Source organism: Macrosteles quadrilineatus, unplaced genomic scaffold (genome assembly GCF_028750875.1).
Source record: "Macrosteles quadrilineatus isolate MER2022 unplaced genomic scaffold, UCM_ALF_1.0 Scaffold_1__1_contigs__length_201487025, whole genome shotgun sequence".
Classification (NCBI taxonomy): Eukaryota; Metazoa; Arthropoda; class Insecta; order Hemiptera; family Cicadellidae; genus Macrosteles; species Macrosteles quadrilineatus.
Window position 1 is genome coordinate 193,230,520 of NW_026542594.1, and position 8,724 is coordinate 193,239,243.

The window sequence follows — 8,724 nt, forward strand, 5'->3', positions numbered from 1 at the left end:
ACAAATTTGATGAAGGCAAAAGCAAAGATGGGAATGGGATTAAAATTTAATAAAAAAGATGGACAACTACCAGCTGTTAGAGGCCGCAAAAGACGTGCCTCACTTCAGAGGGGTGTACCTAAAAAGCGAGCTAAAAAATCTAACACCAAGAGTAAAAGAGTGCGGAATAGTTAATTTAGACAGTTCATCTGGCACACATTGGACAGCATATCGTAAAAATAAAGATATTGTAATTTATTTTGACCCATTTGGAATCCAACCTCCAAAAGAAGTAATTAAATATTTTGAGGGATATAAAATCTACTATACAACCGATCAAATACAAGATTTAAATAGTTCTATTTGTGGAATTTTATGTTTATCATTCATAAAAAATATTTCTTTATAAAAATGGATTCATTTACTATAACATTTTCGGGTACAGAGCCAGAGCTAAAGTCAGTGTTCTTTCCTCCCATTGAATTAAATGATGATTATGTAATTGGATTGGTAGATTTTCAAAGTTATAATTCTATATTTAATGTTAAAAAACCACTAAATACTTTAACATATTACAAAGTAGAGAAAATGACATTACCAAAAGGAGAGATCTCAGTTGATGATTTAAACCAGTTATTAAATGGCAAACTTAAAGTTATAATAGATAAAAATGGAGAAGCATTAATTAATACTAAATCCAAACTTTTATTCAAAGGGCTTATTCCAAAATTAAATCAACTTAAAGGAAAAAAATTAACCATTAGTGAAGGTGATGATGTTTTCTATTATGACCACAATGCTCCAGTTACAATAGAAATTTCTGAAGGAACATATGAGGTGGTTGAGCTTGCAAAGGAAATTCAAAAGCAAGTCCCAGACTTTTTCCTTACAGCTAATAATAAAACTATGAAAGCTACACTACTTTCTAGCCATGTGTTTGATTTTACAAAACCATGTTTAGGGTCTGTTTTATTGGGATTTAAAGGTGTTTCTACTCCTGGTGTTCAGTTTGAATCTACAAATAAAATAAACATTAATAATGTAAATGTGATTAGAGTAAAATGTAATATTGCAAACGGGTCCTATTTAAATGGCAACAAATCACACACCATACATAGCTTTTATCCAGAAGCTCCTCCTGGCTACAAAATTATTGAAGTTCCAAGAAATATTATATATTTTCCTGTAAATAAGAGAAGTTTAGATGTTGTCAGTATTACATTTGCCGATCAGCATGACAAGGCAATTGACTTTAACGGAGTAGAAACTACAATTACTTGTCATATAAAAAAGATATGAGAATTTATAAGAATTTATCTATAAGTGTACAAAATGCTAGGTTCCTAAAGTCAATAGGACTAAAGTTAAAATTTTCTATTAATAAAAATGGAAGATTTTCTAGACGTTACAGGGAAATCCCAATTCGACGATAGTGTGGTTAAAATTACAAATCACTCCTATGTTCCCCACAACACTTTAGCAATAAATAATTCTGATGAAATTCGAATATGTATTAATAATCAAGATTTGCTAACTCTCCCATGTAGGAGTTATCTGTATATTAAGGGAGAAATTGAAAATCATGATAAAGGTCATTTTATAAATAATGCATTTGCGTTCTTATTTGATGAAATTAGATACGAAGTCGCAGGTAAAGAAATAGACATTGTAAGAAACCCAGGAATTTCTAGTCTTATGAAAATATTGAGCTCTTACAATAAAACTACTAAATTGTCAAATGTAGCATTTGATTCTGACACGAATTTAAAAGAGTTCCATAAAGGTGGCAAGTTTAGTACATGTTTACCATTAGAGTTGTTAATGGGTATATTTGAGGATTTTAATAAGGTATTAGTAAATGTCAAACAAGAATTGGTGTTGAAAAGATCCAAAAATGATTTGAATTGTATATTAACAACCGCTAGTGCTCCAGCCAGTGGCACTGCTGATTTGATTCCTAAAATTACACTTAACTCAATTCAATGGGTTATGCCACATGTGATACCATCAGATGGGGAGAAGTTACAATTACAAAAGATGTTACTGCAAAATAAAAATTTGCAAATTGCATTTAGAAGTTTAGAGCTGCATGAACTTCCATCATATCCTAATACCACAAGACATACATGGTCAGTAAAGACATCTTCAAGTTTGGAGAAGCCTAGGTATATTATATTTGGTTTCCAAACAGCTAGGGATAATAGTGCACGAAAAAGAACTGATGAATTTGATCACTGTAAATTAAAAAATCTCAAAGTATTTCTAAACTCTGAATATTATCCTTACAGTGATTTAAATCTCGACTTTGAAAATGGAGATGTCTCTAAAGCTTATGAGATGTTTATGAGGTTTAGAGAGACTTACTATAATACTATCCCAGATCCTATGATTAGTAGGGCCGAGTTTATGAAGAAATATCCACTAATCGTAATAGACTGTTCTAGACAGAACGAAACAGTGAAGGAAGGAATTGTTGATATTAAATTAGAGATTGAAACTGCAGAAAATGTACCAGCAAATACATCTGCATATTGTTTGATAATACATGATAAAGTGTTTGAGTACAATCCTTTGTCAAATGAGATAAATAAAATGTAAATAAAATATGAAAAACATTCAACAAGAATTGGTTGACTCTGCAAATCAAATACGAGAAAAATATAGAGCTTTAAAACGTGGCAAGTTTCTAGAGGCTGAAGAGAGGTTCCAAACATTCCAACCTTTAATAGAGCCATTAAAAGAATTAAAGAAAATCACATCAGAGAGGCCTCGAATGGAGATACTCCCAATGACTCCATCTAGAATATCAATGATACCAAGATTACAACCATCCACCCCACAGAAATTAGATTTTGGTCTTTTAGCATCAGACTATTTAGGAAATTACCTCAGTAAAAGTAGTATGACAGACACTACATATGGTATTAGACGAGAAGCAAATAAATTTTTTATTGGAAATAAGGAAGTTGATATTGCCAATGATGATGTTACAGTTGCAAATAAAACCTACAAGGGGACAAAAGGTTTATGGGAATTGTTAACGTTAAAAGAACCTGAGAACTATACTCAGGCTGATTTGCAAAATTATAAAGAGATTTTGGAAGCTACAAATGGACATTTAAAGAGTTACAAAGATGGTGCACCAATTTCAAGTAATATACATACTAAATATCTTAATATAATTAAACCTCTATTTAAATCTGTTGGTGAAGGTTTGAGACAAGTGACTGGTAATAAAATAGACTATATTTATTGGAATGATCCTAATGAGCTTGTAGATAGGTTAAGACTTCTTTGGCTAAGTCGCCAAGCCGGTAACTCAGGAGTGGATAATGAAATAGATTCCATTATTGAGGAATTAAGAGAAAGTGGAATTATTTATTAAATAAAAATATGTTTATAGATAAATTTTATCGTTTATATAATCCATATAATAAGCCTGCAGAACCCAGGGCGGCAACCATGAGTAGTGAACCTACTTTAAATTTACAAGATGATAGTTGGAATTGTTTAAACCGTAAAATTGGTAATGTTAAAGATGGGGAGTTTGTAGATGATGTATCAACTTTAGGACAGACATTAACTAGAAAAGGTGATGTCTTTTTACAAGGTAAAACTAAATATGAGTTTTTAGAATCTAAGAATAAAAAGTGGAATGCTAAAAAACAGAAAATTACTAATGTGGAAAAGGGTGAAAGTTTAGATGATGTGCCCACTTTACAACAGACTTTAATACGAACAGATGGTGGTACATTTGTACAAGACAATAAAAATTATGAATTTTTAGAATCAGAGAATGGTGTTTGGAATGCTAAGAAACGGAAAATTACTAATGTAGAAAAGGGTGAAAGTTTAGATGATGTGCCCACTTTACAACAGACTTTAATACGAAAAGAAGATGGTAAATTTATACAAGATGATAATAATTATGAATTTTTAGAATCAGAGAATGGTGTTTGGAATGCTAAGAAACAGAAACTTAGCAATTTGATGGAAGGTACAGATAGTAAAGATGCTGTGAATGTTTCACAAGTTCCAAAAATGGAAGCAGGCTATTGGAGTTTTTATAATAAAAGGTTAGTACGTGTTAAACCTGCCATTGATGAAACTGACTGTGTTATAAAAGAACAGACTATAACTTTTGATAAAAAAGAAAAATGTTGGGATGCCAAAAAACAATTTATAAGGAATCTACCAGAGGGGGAACATTCGGATGATATTTGTCTAATGTCACAATCTATGCATTACGATGGATCAAAATTTGTATATGGAGAAAACATTTTAATTTGATGGAATATAATCCTGATTTATTAGTTGCTGACCCCACATCTTTGAGTGGATTTAAGTATATAGATAATAGACCATATATACCAGAAAACTATGTATTTAAAAGAATGGAAGATAATCTATTGATTGGGGCTAATGGTGATGTATTTAGAGTTACAGGAAAGGATGATGTTATAAAAAATGAATGAAATTGCATACGAACTTCATAAGCCTGCAAGAAAGAAATTCATTAGAAGGTCTTTTAAAGTATTAGTTATAAACGAAACTGTACAAATAGATGTAATTGATATGCAAAACTATGCTAGAGAGAATTCTGGCAATAAATATATTTTAACTTTAATAGATACATTTTCTAAAAAAGCTTATGCTGCTAAACTAAAGAATAAGACAGGGTTGGTGGTTACAGAAGCCATTAAAACCATTCTACCAAAGGGGGTTAAAAACATTCAATCCGACAATGGAAAAGAATTTTTTAATCAATATTTTAGCAAACTAATGAAAAAATTTAATATTAATCACTATCACACATTTTCTACAACTAAGGCTGCAATTGTGGAGAGGTTTCAGAGAACTTTAAAGAATTGGTTATATAGAGAATTTAGTGCTCAGGGGAGTTATAAATGGTTGGATTTACTTCCAAAGTTAATTCGAAAATATAATAATAAAGTGCATAGATCTATAGGAATGAAGCCTAACCAAGTGAATATTAAGAACAGTAAATATGTGCATGAGAGGTTGCATGAAAGGACTTCTAAAGTAGTGCAAGTTAAAAAGCCAAGATATAAGGTAGGTGATAGCGTGAGAATTTCCAAGTATAAACATGTTTTTGGTAAAGGATATACCCCAAATTGGACAGGGGAACTATTTACAATATCAGAAGTTAAGAATACAAAGCCTGTGACTTATATCTTGAAAGATGAAAATGGTAATATAATCAGAGGAGGCTTCTATACAGAGGAGTTGTTAAAGACCAAATATAAAAACATGTATTTAGTAGAAAAGGTAATTAGGAGGAAGGGTGATTTATTGTATGTCAAATGGCTTGGGTTCCCAAGTAGCCAGAACTCATGGATTTCCACTAAGGATGTCCAAGGGAGCATGCCCGCGACCGGGAGCGCGCCCGCGCCATGAGCCGAGTTCGTGTGCAAACCACGCACATACATGATTTTGAAATAGAAATATAATATATCAACTGGAAAGGGGAATGGTAGATGTACTAGCAATTGTGCATGGGGCAGAGGGGAGTGGTGAGGGGGGAGGGGGGGGGGGAGTTGGCCCAAAAACCTCGATGCTCAAATAAAACGGCAGCGACAATCTGATTATTGAAATTCAACACGGTGTTGTTCCTGCTCCATCAAATATATATTAAAACCAAAACAATCGTGTACACATGATGGGGTGCTATGGTACAATTGGGGGTTGCACCGCATCCTCATGCAGTGAATAGCGTTTTTACACTACTACGGGGGTTGCACCTGCTCCTGCAGTGAATAGCGTTTTTACACTACTATACTATGGGACAGTTGGAGGGGTGCACATGCTCCTGGTTCATTGAATAGTGTTATTACATAGAAATATATATATTTAAACCAAAACAGATACACAATAAACTGTACACATGGTAGGGTGCTATGGTACAATTGGGGGTTGCTCCTCCTGCTGCTCCAGTGAATAGCGTTTTACACTACTATACATATACACATGCATGGGTCAATAAATGAAATAATTAGTTTTTTTTTTTATTTTTGCTTAATATCGAATATATTTATGAGGAATAACTAAGAAATAAGGTTTGACAATTATATAGGGATTTGCAGGCAAAGATCAGGATTTTTGGAATTGGTGGCCAAAAAATGATCCCCATGTTATTCTTATAGGAAAAAACGCCTAAAGTGAGGTAAAACCCGTATATTGCCACTACTATAATTATCCCCTAAATTGGAAATTCGCTGATGTATAACAATTATAAAGCTGGATAACATTGTTTTATAATAATTAAAAATAACATCATAGTCATTTTTTTCTGTCTATTTTTGCAGCTGAATTTTGGATTTAGACCGACATACAGTTCCTTAGAATGTCAAACAGGACTCTTGATAAACAGAGTCTGAAGGTGTTTTAAGACAATAAACTAATACAAACGAACATTCAAACTGAATTTGAATCTAGCTATGATATGTGGTACCTCTGTAACCTTGCATAAACTTGTAACAGAAAACACTTTAGTATTATGTATTTAAAAGTTAACATTAATTTACGTTCTTAGCATATTATAAGTGTTGATAATATAGCAACCCTGGAGTTTCTTTATATTTCACAGTGTATTACATGAATGGAGAATAGTATCCTCAGGCAAGTAGCTCTGGAAACTAAAATGTAAAACTAGTTTACTGTCTTGCCGCAGACTAATACAATTAGGTAGATGCAGCGAATATGCATACGAAGTTAGAAAATATACATTTACCTAAAGACTTAGTATTTGTTAACAAAAGAAAACCTTTACGGGTAAATATAAAATGTTTATAAATAATCTATTTTCTTATACAACAGACGTTTGAATTTTTTTACAAAATAGTCTTAGTAAAGTAAATTATATTTATTGCATGGAAATAGAGTAATTTTAGGAAATACTGCCTCAAAATATTGTAATAAATATTATAGATGTAGAAACAGTTCAAAAAGAATAAGTATAAAACGATTTTCATATTTATAAATATGTATAACCATACAAATGGTAAAAATGTAACTTTTGCGTCAAGCGTGCGATCGTTAGAGTGAAACTGCCATACAGTCATACAAAAATGTTCAACCGATGAAGATTTCAACCAGGTTATCTCATACAACACATTCCTCGATTGTTGAAGTTTGACGAATTTCAATAGGAAACTGTTATTGTCTGGAAGCTTTTAATCTGAGATCGTTCCAGAAATTATTTGAATCGGTTGGATCTCGTTTATGAAACAATGGAAAACTAATTAAAACTTTTCGTCCCAATTAGAAAATACTCGGATTGGTAACAAAGAGTCTAATTTGATTAACTTTGACGAGGGAAATTCTTTAATATGAATTTTAGGAGGCATGGTGATTAACATATGTGTATGGTGTTTAAAATTAACATATGTTCTTCTTCTCACTTTTAATTTCTGACAACAACTGGAGTTACATAACAATTTTTGTTTCCCATGTTAATCTTATGAAGAAATACGAAACTTTAACTGAGTCTTAACTTTAAAAAAAACCATTCTGATCTGTAGGTACTGTAAGAAATCAATATACTAATTTTAAAATGGTAAAATTGTTTTTAATTTATCTTGTTTGAATCTTATAAACAGTAGTTGCACTATAAGGTTTACTCTTACCACTCTAAAACCTACTAATTGAAATTTATTATATTAGTTCGTATATTAGTTAGTATATTAATTAGTGTATATTAGTTATTAGTATTTAGTAGTATTTAGTATATTCAGTATATTGGTATAGTCTAGTAAACATTTTGTGTCGTGAGGTTTCCCTCTGAAATTCGGATGATTTATTTATAAGCCGAAAATTAATGAGCTAAAACACAGATGGACCATTTTAAACTCCAAACCAACGGCTCCTCCATCGCAAAATAAAACACAACGCAAACTCCGAGAAACTACACAAATCATGAATCTAATGTCTATATATTTAACATACCTTATCGCCACCTGATCAGTTCCTTCCATTTCAATCAGTTCTATGCATAGCAAATGGGGATCTAAGTGTCCTCATTGAATAATACAAGTGGGCCAAATGGAATGGGATAAGCAACCTTACTTTGTTAAACACAAAAAAAAACCATGTGAAAAGTATCTTTCAATATTACAATTATCTACCACGTTTAGATCTCCTAAAAATTATAAAAGTATGTAACACAACTTTTTTAAAGAATTCGAAAAAATACAACAATGAAAGCGTTTCATGTGAAAACTATCTTTCAATGTTGCTATTATTTACACCGTTTAGATTTCCATTAAATTATTAAAGTATGTAACCCAACTTTTATATTTTAAAAAGAATTTAAAAGACAACAATGGAAGCGTTTCATGTTTAAAATCTATCAGAACACGATCAGTCTGCTGAATGGAGTCAATCAGAGATTGTGTGATGACTGAATGCATCAGTCAGGAATGTACTGATGAGAAAACCCCTGTTTTGAGTGTGTGTTACTCGTATATTCAACTTAGGTACAGACTGTGTGAGAAAAGTGATACATTTAAGAAACTAGTGTGAGTCTACATTAAATATCTAACATAAATACGATTCCTTATGCTCTATGTATGCAAAGGCTAAAATACCTTATGGACGTTAAATTTAAAATATAAATAAATGTTATTAAAACATTTTAAGTTAAAAAAATATATAATAGAGGAGGGTAAATATTAATGTAAGATATTTTACTGAGACGAGCCCCGTTTCACCAATCCTCTTATTGGA